The sequence below is a fragment of the Amblyomma americanum genome, chromosome 5 (assembly GCF_052857255.1).
Source record: "Amblyomma americanum isolate KBUSLIRL-KWMA chromosome 5, ASM5285725v1, whole genome shotgun sequence".
In the NCBI taxonomy this organism is placed as follows: Eukaryota; Metazoa; Arthropoda; class Arachnida; order Ixodida; family Ixodidae; genus Amblyomma; species Amblyomma americanum.
In genome coordinates, this window is record NC_135501.1 from 32,157,124 (window position 1) to 32,175,097 (window position 17,974).

A 17,974-nucleotide genomic window follows, 5' to 3' on the forward strand; every position below is an offset into this window, starting at 1 on the left:
ATTAATCACACCGTTGTGTATTAATCACCGTGTGTATTAATTACGCATATCTTCCGTGAAATTTTTTTTTCAATTATTTATTCCAACATTACACCATACAGATATAATGTCGAGGATGGCAGGCAAAAAGCCTCCTGGAGGCTTGACCGGTCCTTCATCCTGGTGTACACTTGGCAGAGCAGCGGTGGCAGTCAGCTCATCAGAACACAAGAAGTGAATAAAGAAAGCCCCCAAAAAAACATAGAAACATTCACAAATATGTATGAAGGAGAGACAGAAGTATTAGAGAAATAATAAAGACAAAAATATATTACATTTTATGCAGTATAGGAACGAATGAAGTTTCGTCCAGTGGCACCTGGTTTTAGCCATCTTTCAGGTCGAGTGTACTAAAAACTTCATTACCGCTTAACGACGCGAATATGTCTTCAATAACCCGAAGGGTATAGTGCTCAAGTGCACAAGCATGACTCAAGGTGGCCTTAAAATCCCCGCAAAGCCGGACTGTGCCATCTTTTTAAGCACTGGTACTATGGGGGTCACCCAGTCCATATTTTATGGGCGATAATGTGCCTAGCCACACTAACGGATCAAATTCTTTTCTTACCTTGTCGCAGAGCGCGTACGGAAGCGGTCTCGCGTTGCAAAACTTGCTAACCACACCGTCCCTCAGCACCAAACTGGCTGGGGGTCCCTTCATTAGGCCCAATTCCTCCGAGAAGGCATCCTAGTAGTTACTGCGGAAGGCGGTGATGTGGCTGATGGCTTCTCCCACCATCGGCACTTCTCTTTTACTGACTTGCAGTACTGGAAGTCCAGCTCTATCCAGTAGGGTTAACAGGTCTCAACCGCACAGGCTTGGTCCGGTGCAGTCTAGTACTGTCAGCTTGCATTCAAGTGATACACTTGGTGTGCAACATCTAGCTGAAGCTCGCCTAACACAGGCAGCCTTCCAGCGCAGCATGAAAGTTTCAGATGTAAAGGCTTCAAGTTCTGCCAGTGTTTGCAATGCTTATCAAAAACCTGTCGCGCTATGACGCATACTGGTGATCCTGTGTCTACTTCCATTGCCAGTTATACACCGGGCCCAATTGAACGTGCGGCGAATTGGCGCCTCGAGACACTTTGTTCGCGCCGTCAGCAAAATCCAGATATGAGCATTTTCATAGCAATCTTCCGATGTGGTTTCTTGCACTGTTAAAGTTTGGCCATGAGGTGCAGGTGCAGCAGCCCCGAGTTACTTGTCGCGGCGATTGGGACACATTTTTTGAGAAATGTCCACGTTGACCACAGTGATAACAGCGTGATTTGGCCCAGCTGCAGCTGTTATCGTCATGCTTCAAGCTTCCACATCTGCCGCATTGCCGACACGCTGCATTTTCGGAACTTTTGGTGTTGGCCGGCGTCGCGCTTGCATTTAAAATGGTGGTGTTACTTTTGACGAAATATATTGAGCATCTTTTTTCGCGGCTTCAGCAGCTATTGCTACAGCTTCTGCTTTTTCTAGCGTCATGTCTTTCTTTGTCAAGAGTTATTTCTTTACTGCACTTGAGCGTACACAGCAGACAATCCTATCTCGGATCATCCCGTCAAGGCAACTGCCGGAGTTGCAGTTGTCTCCGATACGGCGGATCTCCACGAGGAAAGCTTGAATAGATTCTCCTTCCAGTTGGCAACGACTGAAGAATTTGTAGCACTCCAAAATTTCGTTCCGCTTAGGGTCATAGTATTCATTCATGGCTTTGACAACTTCGTCATAACTATAAGCGTTTGGCGCACGGGGATCCATCCTTCCGGCAAGGATTTTTTAAGTCTTCGTGCCCAGTCCAACCACAAGAAGTCCTCTCTCCTTAATTGACTCAGCGATGTCATTTGCTTCGAAATACGCCTCTACTTTTATCAAGTTCGGCTTACACTTATCTGTGCTTTCGTCGAAGCTCGGGAGCATATGGAAGGCCATGTAAGTCGCTAGAAGGGCTGTTTTCAGGGCCGGAGTGTCTGCCTTGACGGCGTGGGTGTCGTTTTGACTCGTCGCCACTGTAACATAGCTGCGGCCAATAGGGCACGGCAGGAACGGAACGAGCGTACACGCCTGGGAACTATACGGGTAAAAACCAGCCTTTATTGTCAACTGAGGGTGGTTATATAGTAATCCAAAAGGTAGAGTAAATGGAAATGAGACATGGCGAGGTAGACAGAAAACTTCACGCTCGCGCAGTGTGTAGCCCGCACTATGACACAACGGCCGATTCAACAAAAAGAAACCATCTGCCCTTCGCAGGGAGGATAAGAGTGCTTGCGTGTGTATGCATACTAAAAATAAGATCCTCATCGAAATATCCCGTTTACACCGAGCAGCTAAGCACACTTTCATAAAACTTTTCAAGAATCCCTATTCGATCATGTTGCCTCTACTGCCTATTGACATGATCCACACGCGGCATGGTACAGCCTTTCTTCTGTGACTTCACGCTAACAAACCCTTGTAAAAAGAAAAATCACAGGAAGGTATTTTACACATGCTTCGTTCTAAGAGAAAAATATGCGTTATACACAAATTTACACAGATGCCCCATAGATAGCAGTGCACGTCGGAAATGCAGTGAAAGGCAAATGGGGAAAATGATAAAACTGGCGAACCGTGCCTCAAGTTTCACTGCTGAATTTTATGCCGAATATGAACCTGTAGGCACGATAATAAATTAAAATAGTGAAAACAGCTTAATCTATACTGGTTCAGCCTAATCACGGCACTCGATTAAAAAAATGACTAACTTTTTTCCGGAAGCATCACGCATAATAAAGGAAAAGTCGCAACAGTTGGACACGTGATAAGATTCTGCTAGTTCCCGAGTCATGTCGCGATAGATGGCAATCTATAAAGTGTCTTTGAGCTGTCAACCTGACTCATAAGGACTGCATGAAATTAATACGCAGAAAATTGATCGACAAATGGGAGAATGCATGAGATAATGAAGTCGACAACAAACCGCTATTGGTGAAGTCCATCTAGGAAAAATGGTATTCATGAAAGTTCGAAGGATGTTTTTTCGAAGTAAATTTATGCTGTCATAACACTTGAATATCTACACGTTTCACAAGAACTTACTGAGTAAGAAAGACAAATCTTGATGTAAAAAACGTTGGAGATGTGCTCATAGTAAACCATGGCATATTCTCACGCCTAAAACTAAAAAATGTGGAGAAAAGTATTAAATTCCATCTGACAATGAGCACATCCCTTTTTATGCAAAGGTGCTGTTGAAAATGCACTTAATTTTTCGCGTGTTTTCAGGTTTATAAAGAATGATAGTGTCTTAAACACAATCGATGTCATAAATTATGCAAAAACTGACTTTTATAATCTCGTGTTTTCCGCATAATAGCCTTAGCTGCTTGTGTGCCATAACAAACAACACTGACCCCCTAGAGAGTACTTCACTTCAGCATATGTGTTGTTGTAGGCTAAGCGACGACTGCAATTGGCAATAGCTTTGAAGCACTCTTCGACGATCGGTGGTCGTTGTGCTCCTCACATCCGTGCAAACATAGCCTGCTGATAACTGCACCTTGAGTACCCTTCTTATTATCGGGAGCTGATAGAACTTTTCTATCGTCTGAAGGCTGCGTCCTTATCGCCTTATCTTCGAATACCATATGAGCTTCTGTAAGACAGGTTACGCTGGTCTTTCTCTTCAGAAACGTGAATGCGGTCTTCGGAAGGGTAGGTGAAACGAAATGAGCTTCTTCGCCATGTGACGCTGTTGCAGTTTCTCCCAGTTTCGTGCTGCCGTTATGCCTGTGTGCAATGGATAATTCTTGTCTCCGCAACGTGAGTGCAGGCTTCATTCTACTTTCCTTAGGGTTGGTGCGCATTTTTTTCCCGGCATTCCGCCGAGAGAGTGAGCTTACCAATATAGGATATCGGTGATCTATGGTATATGGGGAGCGCAAAAACGGCACAAGGGACAAATAAAGACGGACAACACAGGCGCTAACTTCCGACTGAAAGAAACCTAGGCCACCAAAACGAACGTGGACCGTGAGGGGAACCAGGCGCATGCGCTCGGAAAGATAAAGAAAACCAGGTGAACGAGGAACAACGGACATGCACGACTCAGTTAATCGTTAAGAAGGCCAGCTCTCTTTTCGACATGGAGATAGACGGCTTGCTGACACGTTTGTCTTGCAAGGCAGCGAAGCGAGCTGCTTCTTTAATCTCGCGAGTTAACTGATCCCGGTGTCTGGCGACGATCGAGCACTTGTCCAGATATGGCACACACCCACATTCCTTACAGTGTAAAGCCAGATCGCGAAGTCTTCGCGAACCCAATAATATTTTGAGAACATTTACTGGCAGCAATCTGGCTTTACACTGTAAGGAATGTGGGTGTGTGTCATATCTGGACAAGTGCTCGATCGTCGCCAGACACCGGGATCAGTTAACGCGCGAGATTATAGAAGCAGCTCGCTTCGCTGCTTCGCAAGACAAATGTGTCAGCAAGCCGTCTATCTCCCTGTCGAAAATAGAGCTTTCCTTCTTAAAGATTAACTGAGTCGTGCATGTCCGTTGTTCCTCCTTCACCTGGTTTTCTTTATCTTTCCGAGCGCATACGCCTGGTTCCCCTCACGGTCCACGTTCGTTTTGGTCGCCTCGGTTTCATTCAGTCGGAAGTTAGCGCCTGTGTTGTCCATCTTTCTTTGTCCCTTGTGCCGTTTTTGCGCTCACCATATACCATGGATTATAGTTACCGACTCGCCCAAGTTTCCACCCTTGTGAATTAGGATATCGGGTATAGGTCTAGATTTTTCCTTATAAGTCCGCTACGGGAAATTTTTTCTTCACACCGCAAGCACACAAGCTCTCTCAACCCTTCCCTGCTTGACTTGATGTTAAGTACTCAGAGCACATCCGCCAGTTCGTCCAGTGAGCGCCAAATCTTAAAAGGCACTCTCTTTGTGATCTTTTCGTGTATGATTTTTCCGGAAGGCACAATACCTAAGAGCGCTTCCGTGTGCGATCGTGTAAAGTTAAGTTTTAAATTCAATAGATAGCCGGTATCTTCGCATCAAACAACATCATATTATAGGCTTAGCTGATCCGCGTAATCGACCGATATGGTTGGCAGAAGCCACCATTTATTGGACTGTGATTGGTTCAGTGTGAAGAAATGATTTTGACGGTGAACACACTGGGAAAAAATGGACTGAATGCTGCTAAACTTTCATTACATCCTTGGTCCAATTGTATTAATTCTATTTTCGGGGCTGTAATTGCTTCGTGCTTTAGCTCATAGAGCTTTTCTAAGTGCAGTGGATGGTTCTCATGAGTTTTATTCTAGCTGTCTCCTCCGATATTGTTTCTAATTGCCTGCTTCGCTACAACAGAACTATTTTCGTAGCCTTTGAACGTCCCTGCAAAAAAAGTTCGGCAGTGGTGGTGGTGACACACCTCTGGCTGTCCTCAGAATTTACAACAGGCGCGACGCTCGCTGGCGTCAAGTTTCATTATAGCTTAAAGTTTTCCGAATAGTCCCCGTGTGTAGCCGCTGAGTGTTCTGAACAGAGTAGAATTACGTGGCTGTGATATGAAATTTGAGCGAACATATAGCTCATGTACCTCTGCTGATAAACTCCCCCCCCCCCCCCTAGAACAAAGACATAACCAGCCCTCGTGACGCCTTCGCAAACTGCGATAAGAACTTTGATAACAGACTCTGCTTGGGGCTCCGCATTCTTTACCGATTCATTCTTTCCGCAGTAAATACAGGTATTCCTCATAGTACGGTCAGCAGAATTAGAGACTGAGGGGCAGCGCATGCTTCTGTATTGCTTAGTTCAATATAATTATGTCCCCGAAAATTGCGTAGGGTGTTTTCATGATCATACTGAATTTTTTAAAATCAGAATCGGGAGACTTACAAAGCACAAAAATGATCCCATCCAAAAGCGCTTTTTTATTTCAAAATCACAATCTTTTCATTGTGTGCGAGGGAATCCCGAAAAAGAACCTTCTTTTCCTCTTCAATGCTATCCCATGGAGCAGTTCCGGGTAGGATGGAATACCTCGCGTAAAAACAAGGTTCTCTACCGTGCAAGGTCGTGCATAATCTTCCTAAAATTTTGATTTCCATGAGATAGTTTGGCTGCACAGCTTCACTGATTTTGACAGTTTCCAATTTATTTAGAGATTCATTATTTCAATATTTATTTCCTGTACACCTGAAATGCCCTAATAGGAATATTACATGAGGAAAAAAATGGAGGGGACACTCATGCCCAGCTTTAGGGTATGACGCGATAGCACAATGGGATAATTCCCATATATGCAGAAGGTCATGCTCTACATTCATAGATCACTGGGAGTCCTCATGCCGCTCCTGGCGCAGTGGCGCAATGGTGGAGCACGCTTAACTTCGCCTTTACGAATTGAACGCGAACATGGGCAATGACTTCGACGCCGCGTGAACCTGATGCTGCTGATGCTACGTGCGGTGTAACGGACGCGCGGAGCGGCAGACCACGTATAGCGCTGTCAGGCGCCTTGCTGAAACGCGCGCGAGTCAAGTTGCAGTCGTAGTTCATCAGCACACCGTTCTCGACAAACCCGATGCCACTAACGCCAGCATAGCTTCTGCGCCGAACGAACGGGCAGCAAGCCGCAAACTTCGTGGTGAATGCGCCTTGGATGTGCGCTGCATTGTTCGCCGCTCAACGCGTGATGCCTGCGTCCCCGCACGGCCCCACTGTGCCCGAACGAGGCGAGCGGGAGGCGCTGCCGTCGCGCGCTATCTGTTGGGCCAGTGCTGTTCATTGCGAGGAGGACGGATATATGGATGGATAAGGCAGAAAACAGGTTCCTGGCTCTGCCATGGGTACATCTATCTCTGTGACAACCGCCAAACTTACCATGGAAGCATTAAAAGGACACGCCGTCTTCTTTCGAACCACGCCCAAAGGTCATTCTCCATTACATCGACGACTGCTTCTGCATAATCAAGAAGGACGCCTTGGCAGCTTTCACGGAACACATAAATAGCATGGAAGAACCAATCCAATTCACTGTGCAGCACGAGGTTGCTGGCCGTCTCCCTTTCTGGACACGTTAGTTGAGCGACACTGTGACCGCCTTTTGTTCAAGGTTTACAGAAAATATACGCACACAGGCCGATATCTACATTTTAATTATCTTCATCCGGCGTGTCACAAACGTTCTGATGTGACCTTTTTCGCTAGACGTGCCAAAAATATTTGCTCAAACCCTGATGATCAAGCTTCTGACCTACGACAAGTGCAGCGAGAAGTCAGCGAGTGCGACTGCGAAACGCAAAGGCGCCTCTGTGCTGTGCGATGTCAGTGCACGTTCAAGATCCCCGGGTGGTCGAAATTATTCTGGAGCCCTCCTCCACGGCACCTGTTTCTTCCTTTCTTCTCGCAGTCCCTCCTTTATCCCTTCTCTTACGGCAGGGTTCATGTGTCCGCCGATATGTGAGACAGATACTGCGCCATTTTCTTTAATAATAATATTTAGTTTTTGGGGAAAGGAAATGGCGCAGTATCTCTCATATATCGTTGAACACCTGAACAGCACCGTAAGGGAAGGGATAAGGGAGGGAGTGAAAGATGAAAGGAAGAAAGAGCTGCCTTAGTGGAGGGGTCTTTAACGGGGGATCTTTAACGTGCACTGACATCGCACAGCACACTGGCGCTTTAGCGTTTTTCTTCCACAAAAACGCAGCCGCCGTGGTTGGGTTCGAACCCTGGAACTCCGCACCATTTCGTTTGCGCAAAAACCAGTTTTCAATTTCCTACCCTAAACATTTCATGGATTCCGCTTTACAACGGCCATCATACTCATCGCCACCGGATGGTCCCCCGTGCTGTGACAGAGCTGGCAACCTATACGTGCCAGGCGTGAGCGTGTCTCTGGCTCATGTTCTGCGAACTTGCGGCATGCACGTCGCTCCCTCTCCAGGGTGCAAGCTAGTGGCCGCAAAGGACCAACTAAGGAAAGAAACACTCCCTGACGTAGTCTACAAACTACAGAATTTGCTGCACTGACTGCGACTAGTGTTAGATTGACGAAAGCGAACGCTTCGATAGACGTTTGGGGAGCACAGGAATGACGTGACAAAAAGGAAGATTGCTTCGAACGCACTTACGGAACACGTGGAAGCAACGACACGCAGGATCACCTGGGAACAAGCAGCGATTATCGAAAGAGAAGATAATTGACTGTCCCGTCCATATCTGGAGTCCTTGATGATCCAGACTACATATAAGACATTAAATCTCAACCACGGTAATCTCCCACCTACGTACGCAAGACGCCTAGGGCCATTACAGCGCGACACAAAAGTCCTGTCCACACCAGCTATACACCACAACTATAACCACATACGACGCCGTCAGGATAGTTGGCCACAGCATGTCTACCCTCGCCACCAGGAAAAGAAGAAAAACAAAGAAAGGAGGAGTAGGCAGGAGACTCGCGAGAAAGAAGGTAGGAAAGTGAAAGATAGCCATGAAGATAGGAATAGGCGACTGCCGATTTCCCCTGGTCGGGTCAGGCCGGGGGTTCCGTCTACACGAAGCTGGAGCCAAAGTTGTGTGTTGCCTCCACCGAGGGGCCTTAAAGGTCCAAGCGCTCAGCATCGGCTCAGCCACCAGGATCTCCTTTTCCCCGGACATGGCGATGCCACGCACGGCGAAGCGCGGCTGCTCGGGTCCGTGGTGATGCACTGGTCACCGTCATCCCCCTGCGGGGATGTCCCAGCGGATCCTCAGGAACCTGTGGTGTCGCCACTCCCCAACATCTGCACGCAGCAGATTCGCCTGCTGGGCCAGGCGGATGTAGATAATTCATTCAATCAAAGCAGTTTACACGCATTGGCGTTTGTCAGGACGGGAGCAGTTACGTATCCCCGACGGCCCTTTCTCGGCATGCATGTTCCGTCGTCGCAAGGGTAACGTACGAGCTGTTTAAAATTAAGACAGACAATAATAAGCCACTGGCGGCATGCGCCACTGTCAAGGAGAAAAATACGCACTTTATGGATCGATTAACGGTCAGTTGTGCGTGATCGAAAACGCTCAGTCCTCGAAGTGACCGCTGGCAGCGTTGATGAACTGCTGTTGGTCGTTTTTGTACTCATCGAACATCGCAACTCTCGTCGCGTGGCTGATTCTTGTACACTGTTTTGCTGCAGCCTTCCAGTTCCTCAATGTTTCGAAGGCTTCCAGCGCTGCATATGTTGAGTTGACTAAACACCACACGAAAAAATTGCAAGGAGACAAGCCTGGCGAGCGTTGGAACCACTGCGTATTGGTGTCCCCACGCACCCACCATAAAATTCTTTATCTAGATACTTACGCACTTCGGCTGCTTAGTGGGCGGGGGCACCATCTTGCTGAAAAATGCTTATCTGTTGGTGGGCATGGCACACCACCAGCCCCGAAAGGAATTGTCAGAAGGCGTAGATACGACTCAGCAGTGATTGTGTCCTCAGAAACAGGCCGACCACTCCTTCATGCATAATTCAGCACGAGACAACGATGTGTCGGGAGCTCACGGGCCTTTTTTCAGTTAAAAAGAGGGTTTTACTTGATCCGAAACAGCGTGTTCTGCTTATTATTGCGAAAGCGCTAATCCGTGTCAGACCATCTCGCCCATAAAGCTCTGTCAAGGAATCCATCAGAAAACGTACCCCAAGATGGAAAAAGTCTCTACACGAAAACGGTGCTCGATCATTTCTGTACCCTGTGGAGTGCGCCCCACAAGCCATGTGTGACCAAGGGACTGAGAAGATCCCGGGCGACTCTACTACATCGAATTCGCACGGCTTCTGCTCACACTCCTGCCTGGATGCATAAGACGGACATAGCATCGTCTCCGCTATGTTCTTTATGCGGTGTGTGCGGGGATATCGAACATTATATTATGTACTGCCCAGAGTACAACGCGGAAAGGTATGTGATGTTCGCTTCTTTCAAGAAGGCAGGAACCCGTCACAGCATAGTTCAGGACATTATCTACCCGAGCGGAAACCAGACATGCAGAAGGGAGGCTGCCCGTTTTCTTTTAACATTTCTGCAGGGCACTGATCTTGTTTCTAAATGTTGACAGGAGGAACGGACTATGACCGACTGTGACTGAATATGTGCGTAGATGGTGTCTTCTGGAGTGAACTACGTTATACTGTGAGCGAATGTGTGTATGGATTGTGGCACTACAATGGCCTATATTCTACTGTGACTGAATATGTGCATAGATGATTTCTGGAGTGGACTGTGATGTGGGCTGTGTGGAGTGATTGTGTGCATAGATGGTGACTGCGGGAGAGGAATGTGTGCTATTATAAGAGACTGTGCGCATAGCGGGATAGATGTGACAGGCTTGAGGACATTATTAACATAGAAGGGACTCTGCGGTGGAGCAATTGCCAGCAGAATAATGAAGGCTAACCTCATGTGTAGCATTCAACGCCTCAACTAACTCCATCATGTCTGCAATAAAATTCCAATAAGGAAAGGTACCAGGCATGGAGGTATGATCTCGCCAGTGGTATTCACCGCCTGTTTACAGAAAGTTTTCCGAGGCTAGAATTCGGAATATTTGGGGGTAATTGTTAATCAGAATACACCAATTATCTGTGATTTTCTGATGAGATTGCCTTGCTGAGTCAACCAGGTAAAAGGACTGAAAGCATAATCAGTTGCTTAGGACCGCAGAGCAGAATGGTGGGTCTAAGAATGAACATGCAGAAAAACAAAGTAATGTTCAATAGTCAACCGTCTCGGAAGAGAACAGCAGTTTAAAATTAGATGCCAAGTGCTAGAACTAGGAAGGGAATACGTGTATTTAGGGCAAGTAGTGACCGCACATCTGGATCACGAAAGTGAAATATATAGGCAATAGTATAACGTTGGGTTGGACAGCATTTCACAGGCTATCTCAGGGCGTGAATGGCAGTTCACAATATCCAATATACCTGGGGAGCATATAACAGCTCTATCTTACCGGTACTCACCTATGGGGCAGAAACGTGGAGACGAGCGGAACGAGTTCAACTTCAGAACAACGCAGAGAGCTGTGGGAAGGTAAATGATAGGTATGCCGTTGAGAGACAAAGAGAGGTCACAGTGGATGAGGGAACAAACAATTCTACGAGAAGAAAAGCAAAGCAGTGTGCAGGAGCAAATTGGGTGGACGAATGAGATTGAGAAGTTTGCGGGGATAGAGTGGCAGCACCTGACTAAGGACGGGGTAATTGGAGAGACATGGGAGAGGCCTTTGTCCTGCAGTGGGCGTAGTCAGGCAGATGATGGTTCATCATTGTTACAAGGAAATAAAAAAAAACACTGCACAATAGCATAAACAGTCGTACTAGTGGGATTAATATCAGCTGTGGTTTCGGTGGAATGAAACATAGACCGCATACTCTACGTTCGGTTCTCGGACTTCCTCCGTAGCTCGAGTATCGCCTGCCGAAGCTACTGTGATTACTTAATCGAAGATGGCGTGTCAATGGCGCTTCGTATCTCAAAGCGACAAGTGGCGATGCGACGAGTGCATTAGAGGCGATTTATTTCCGTGACTCGGAGCATCCTTCTCGTCTCTTGTTTTATCTTTGTGCCGCAGCCACGGCCACGCGCGAACATTCGCAAATGCGAGCTGTGCGCAAAGCAGTCGATTCCCGGCGCAATATAGCATACGCGTCCCTGTGAGCATGTGTGCGCTACTCTATCGCTAGTGGTGAATGTGCGAGCGGCAAGTGCTGTTTTTGAACCTGGGAGTCAGAAACGTGCCAGCTGCGGGTTTTCTAGCTCTGGCTCGCTGTCTGCTAAGCGACAAGAAGGAATAAATGGGACCAGCATCAGGTAGGTGGCCGCGTCAGCTTGCAATCTCTTTGAAAGTTCTTGGTGTCTGCTAAAAATATTTTTCTTCTACATTGTGTCCTTGTTTGTTTTAAGTAAACAGGGCAGGGGAGAAATCATTAAAAGGACGAGTTTTTATTTTATTGGGAATTTCAGCTTATTCCTGAACAACATACAATGGCGCACTTGAGTACGAATGATCGCCTCGCAATGAACATCAACTTACTTCTGCGCTCTAGAAACCTTCCACAGTTATTCCGCCTGTGTCTTCCCAGCAGGCGCGACCAACGAGCCGAGATTTTGCTGTAGACTTTTTCGTATGCTTTGTTTTACTGCTGCTTGAAGCTGAAACTGTGCAAAAGCGGAAAAATGAAAGGGCATTAACGAATGTATCAGAAACGCTCCACCCGTCTTTCTGATGTTGCCTCCGCCATGCTTCTTAGTATCCGCACAGTTTGAAAATTGCATCAGCGGTAGGTCAGGTTACATAGAACCATGGAGGTCGGGACTTGCTGCTGCACGTGAAGACACGAAAGATTATAGAATACGCGCACTGTTTGTGTCTTGGAATAGGGGATAATTGATTTTACGTGCACATTACATTTTGCGCTACAAACGAGCTAGTAATCTTATAGGGCAAATAATTTTTGTTTCTTCGAGATAGACGCATTTGAAGAAAACACCGTTTACTGTTCCAAGTACCACCATAATATGCTCAATTTGGCTGCCTTGTTTCAGTCGAAACGGATTTGAAATGTACTTTGTGTAGGTTATCTTTAAGGCGATTTCAAAAGGTAACTGTGTGTTAGTGACGTTACGATGCTGCTCACTCGTGTGTAGTTGCTCACCACTTCCTTGACGTGAAAATATTTTTACGAGACTTCTGAGTTCAGTAATGAGGTACCAGCTGATGACAGCAAGTTTACGCACTTAACCCGTGCTCCAGTTTTGCTAGTAGCGTGCTTGACGTATTTCTGCGTCGTGTGATGCGTCACCTTGCACTGCGCAGTGGACGTTCGGTATCGATTTCCGCTTTTTTCATCTTTCATCGTTTATCTGCTCATTTTTTGGCTGTTGCTTACGGCATCAAAAAAGAAAAAAGAAAACGCCGCCACCGTCTCGAAGGCGTTCAAGTAAGGAACGTTCATTGGAGGGGACATTTAAGCTCCGCCTTAAGGTTATGACTCGATAGCGCAGTGGGCTCATTCCTATATATGCAAAAGGTCATATCCGACCTTACACTCATAGATCCCTGTGTTCGTCTTACCCCTCCTGGCGCAGTTTGCCGCGGTTAAGCGATGCGCCAGCGCCCTGTGATGGCATACGCTCCAAACGGTGGGCCTTATGCACCCCAGGCTGCCCTTCCCGAGCGACCAACCATTATTTGAAGTGCCACCTGCCATGGTAGGCAGGCTGTGGTGACACCCCAAGGTCACGTGACCTAGCTGGGCCTCCTACCTCTGGGGACCAGCTGGCAGAGCTATGCCCGTGATTTCGCACTTACGACGCCGGCACTGGATTTTCTGGTGAACGGGACCTTTTACGATATATTGTGTCAAAACATGTAAAGGCAATAGCCCAAAAACACCGGCAGTTACCATAATGCGGTTTCAGAATAACAACCCTCCAAATTCAGGCTCAGCCAGAGTGCTGAGGGTGTTTTTGATGCTATATCTTGCCCAGACACCGAGCACATTATAATGCATATCTATCTTTTACGGCGTTTCTAATAAATGTATCGGTTCTAAAGCCTAAGCATCTTTGGAAGTCACAGAGTACAAAATGTGCAACAACGCAGGGAACTTTACAAGGGTTGTGTAACAACACTGGGCTCTGAGCGGCGACTTGAATTATTTGTTTTTTGCGAATAACTGTATTCCGCTCCAACCGATCAAATAGCTTGCGAGTTTCTTGTGCTTGACTTCTTGGAGATTTGTAACTTATTATATGTATAAATTCTGCATCGTAAATATTTAACGAGATATGCGTCAAAGGATGTTCTTGCTTGTTTCTTAGGTAAAGATTCGAAATACCTATTGGTGGAAAACCACCAACTCGCCCACCACCAACACCACCAAATATGTACCACCAGCAAACCACCAAATATGTACCACCAACTCGCCCGTTTGGCTATTGTGCGAAATACCTAGCATGGAGAACGGTGACAGAGGGAAAATTATAACTGGACAAATGTTTAGTGCACATTCATGGGAATACACAGCCTTCGGAAATATATTTATTTAACGCTGACAAACAGAGCTCCCATGGTTTGGCATGAGTATGCGTTGTTTCTTTTCCTTAAGCGTGAAGTTTTCTATGGCCGAGTTGTGTTGCAGTAAGTGTTTTAGGATTTCTCAAATACATATATCATTCCATACATCATGCACATAGTTTAGTGTGAATGAGCACGGTTTTTTAGATAAAATATGTCTGCAGCTTGGTACGCATAGTTGTACTCACCATTCGAGCCGTCAGAGGTTCGTAATAGAATTTTCTTTTTATTGTTTGCTCAACGACTGGACGTCAGTGGCCCTCAGGGCTATAAGGGAACAATTGTCAGGAGGGCGCACGTACTGTGTAGCTGTGAGAGTAGTAAGGACCACGCTGTGTATCTAAGTGGTGGCACTCCTGCACGAATCGCTTGAAATGGCCCAATTATACTAGTTTGTACTCTTTGAGCAGCTTTTATAGCTCTGCATTCTATGTAGCTAGAAAAGCAGCACCATGTATGGCCGGACGACAAATGTAAGCCTTCTCTGCAGGCTTCCTCGTCACGATTTCTGGTCAGAAAGAGCTCGCTCAGACAACAGATTATAAAATGGTGACTACAAAAAGAAAGAAAGGTTGCCAAAAACAGGTTGCGCAAAAAGATATAATGTTCAATGAAGATTGCAATGAGAGAATATTTGGAAAAGCAGGGCACATGCATCTATACTACACTTTCTATTAAATTCAAAATTTAAAATCTGTTTGGTACTTGGTCGTTCCACTTCCTTTTAATAGGAGTACCTGCACTTGTAAGCGCAATGAAAGCTCATTGTAATAAATTTATAATAACTGATTTTACTCTGGAGGCACATAAAATCTTCATAGCACGAAACGGCTTAAAACATATTTTGTCCGCATCATGTAAAGTTATGTAAAACTGCATGTTAGTGCATATTTGTGCCTTTCTGTGAAAAACAATAATACGGAGTCCCGATTTATGACGGTCAGCTGTGACAGGAGAAAACCTACCTGAATGTGGAGCCATGTGCGATAGTACATTGTCTGAGCAGTATGCATCTATGCTCATGAAATTTCATTCGTTAGTAAATTACCAAACAAATAAGGGAAGCGCTAAGCAGCTGGAGAGAAAGCGAGAGAGGCGAGCACAACCCTCAACATTTTGTGGCGTCCATCTGCATAATGTCCCGTTGAGATCCTCCCTAAAACGTCACAGAGATGATAAATAATTGCTACTGAGACATACCGTGCGAGAGAGAGAGAGAGAGACTGAGAAACTTTAATGAAACAGGAAAGCGTGCGAGAAAGCCCATCCATTAATCTATTACACTCACGCGGAAGGAGGAGAAACCGCTTCCGCAGAAGAGGCAGCGATCGCTTTGCATATCAGCTGGCTGCAGTAAACCTTCACGTCGAAGAGTTCGGTGACAGCGGTGGTGCTTGGACTGCGACGGTCGGTACTGTTTCGAGCAGGGTAATTAGCTGCCCAGCGGTGCGGTTGTGTCAAGCAGCTGTTTTCCACCTGTATTTTGAAGCGCATAGGAAACAAGGGCGAAAGGAACACGACAAAACAACTACGGTAGATGAGCGTCGTCACTGGCAAAATCATGAGCCGTATGACGAGGGAATCTTCAGTTGCACCTGAAAGCAAACGGCCGCCGGGGTGGTTACGGTGCTCGGCTGCTGAACCGAAAAACGCGGATTCGATCCCGGCCGAAGCGGTCGAATTTCGATAGAGGCAAAATGCTAGAGACATGTGGACTGTACGATGTCAGTGCACCTATAAGAATCCCAGGTGGTCGAAATTTTCCTCAGCCTTCCACTTCGGCATCCCTCATGGCCTGAGACGCTTTGGGACATTAAATGCCAGGAACCACAACCAAACGAAAGAAAACGGTTAGGATTAATGGACGTCACAGCCCTGGCAACTTCTAATCTTGTTAAAGTGTTTCGTGCGCTCTTAATATCGGTTCCACAGAGGCTGGATAGATTCAAGGTTAGCTCGAGCTGAAGCCTTTTTTGCTCTGGTTTTATTTCAATCTACACGCTCGTATTGATCGTTCAGCCTGTTTTATGTCCAAAACCAACCTCTGATTTTTCGCCTCGTTTGTGTGGAACGCGTGAACTTGAATTGGAATAACGTTCATGTTATTTTTCTTCATTTTCTTATAACGGCGTTTGTCCCAGGTCACGTGGGAGCTACTCCGGTGCGCAAAGGCGTCGCTGTGTGCTAGCTAACGTTCTAGTGGAGGGTATGCTACGGTGAGCGCATATAAGAAAACGAAACTTGTTTGCCTCTGCTCGCGTGACTGCATGCACAAGGCTCAATGCAATGGTAACACAAGTTCTCTCATTTCCTTTCTCGCTACCGCGCCGCTCTGTACGTCTCCTTGTTATCCTCTCTCTTTATTTCTGCCTCCCGTAGCCCGGGTGCTAAGATCTCAGGAAGCAATTGCCGGTGATGGCAACAGGTTTTCCTTCCTTTCTGTATTTGTTTAATAATATACAACTGTTGCTATACTATGAATCGACCCGAAGAAAATAAGATGTATACTGAATAAAAAATGAACAGAAAAAGAAAAACTAAGAGCACTGAATCGACAGCCCACGGAGCGGGCCTCAAGGGAAGGTAACTACAATACAGTTAGTGTTACCAGCAGTCGTCGTATTATGTGCAACAATCTTATTCGACGCTTTTTCCCGCTTCTTGGACTGCCCAGTGGCTTGTATGTCTTTCTCTTTTGCTGGTTTTAGGAACGTGCGTGCTAGCATTGAGGAACAAAGGAGGGTGGTGGGAGAGGAGGGCAACAGTCGGCGCTGCTTTCCCCGAAGGGGCCTTAGTGCATGCGTGGCGACAAGGCATCGCCACACCGCACAACTAAAGCATGACCAAAAAAAAATTGCAGTGCACTTAAGAGTACTGATCTGCTGTTAATGCGAAACCATTAATGTGTCATCGTAGGCTACTAGTTAACTATATTTCTTAACTAGCTAGTACTAGTTTGTAAATGTATTATTGGTCGGAAAGACTTTTACGGTGAAACCCTTTAGTTCAAGAGAAGGCCTCACGACAAACGCGTGCATATAAAGTGTCGCTTTAACCGAGTCACGACGTCACTTCTGGTTTCATTTCCTGTCTGGTGACGTCACTTGCACGTCGAGGATCATGGTGACGTCACGCTGAATTTTCGCGGCAGGGGTTTGAAAAACACTTTGGAAGAAATGCATTTTTTCTTTTTTTCCTTATGATGTAGTCACTACCAATGGCGTCTCTGGTAATGTAGGGGTTTCGGTCCGTTTCTCGTACACCGTCGGTCACTGCTGGATTTCTGATTTATGAGCTGTATAACTCTACTGCATTAAATAAAAAAAGACTCGTTTCTTTCCCGGAACCCCTAAGCGTGGCATCGACGGCACCGAGGCAAAGTTTTGCTGCCGGCGAGACTATTTGTGGCGAAAAGCCACTACGGTAGAACCGCTCTTTTATTTTCCCTGCTGCTAAGTTTTTGTGAGCCACTCCCATGCAAACTCTCACGCAGCACAATCTCGGCTGTTACATCGCAACTGTGACGATGTTCTCGCATGTTACGTCTCGACTGCGCGTTACCCGGTGCAGGCACTTCGAGAGCATATGTCTAGCGCGCACGGAAGGACGACGGCGCACCGGCGCGGGTCTTGACTCCATCGGCGTTCGGCGCCTTCCAGCCTGTCGCATTCACGCCGACGTCCGAGCGCTCACAGTCGGTGCGAATCTTTCTGCTTATGTGATGCGGTTCCCTTGGCCACTGGAGGGCGAGCGTGAACGACCGAAGCCGCGAAAACGAAACTATGCAGTGGGAGCCGCGCTGTAGGTTAGCCGTAAGCAGACAAT

General features: G+C 46.6%; 1 protein-coding gene across 3 annotated transcripts in view; it reads left to right on the forward strand.

Moving 5' to 3' along the window:
- Positions 1-3,698: 3,698 nt before the first annotated feature.
- LOC144132368 (riboflavin transporter 2-like) overlaps positions 3,699-17,974 on the forward strand; it is a 73,228-nt gene continuing 58,952 nt past the window's right edge. For 2 of the 3 annotated variants that reach the window (XM_077664723.1, XM_077664721.1), the window contains exon 1: positions 3,703-3,832. The gene's annotated coding sequence lies outside the window, so the exon portion shown is untranslated. Of the gene's footprint in view, positions 3,833-17,974 lie in introns of all 3 variants that reach the window. The other variant, XM_077664722.1, reaches the window with a different exon arrangement.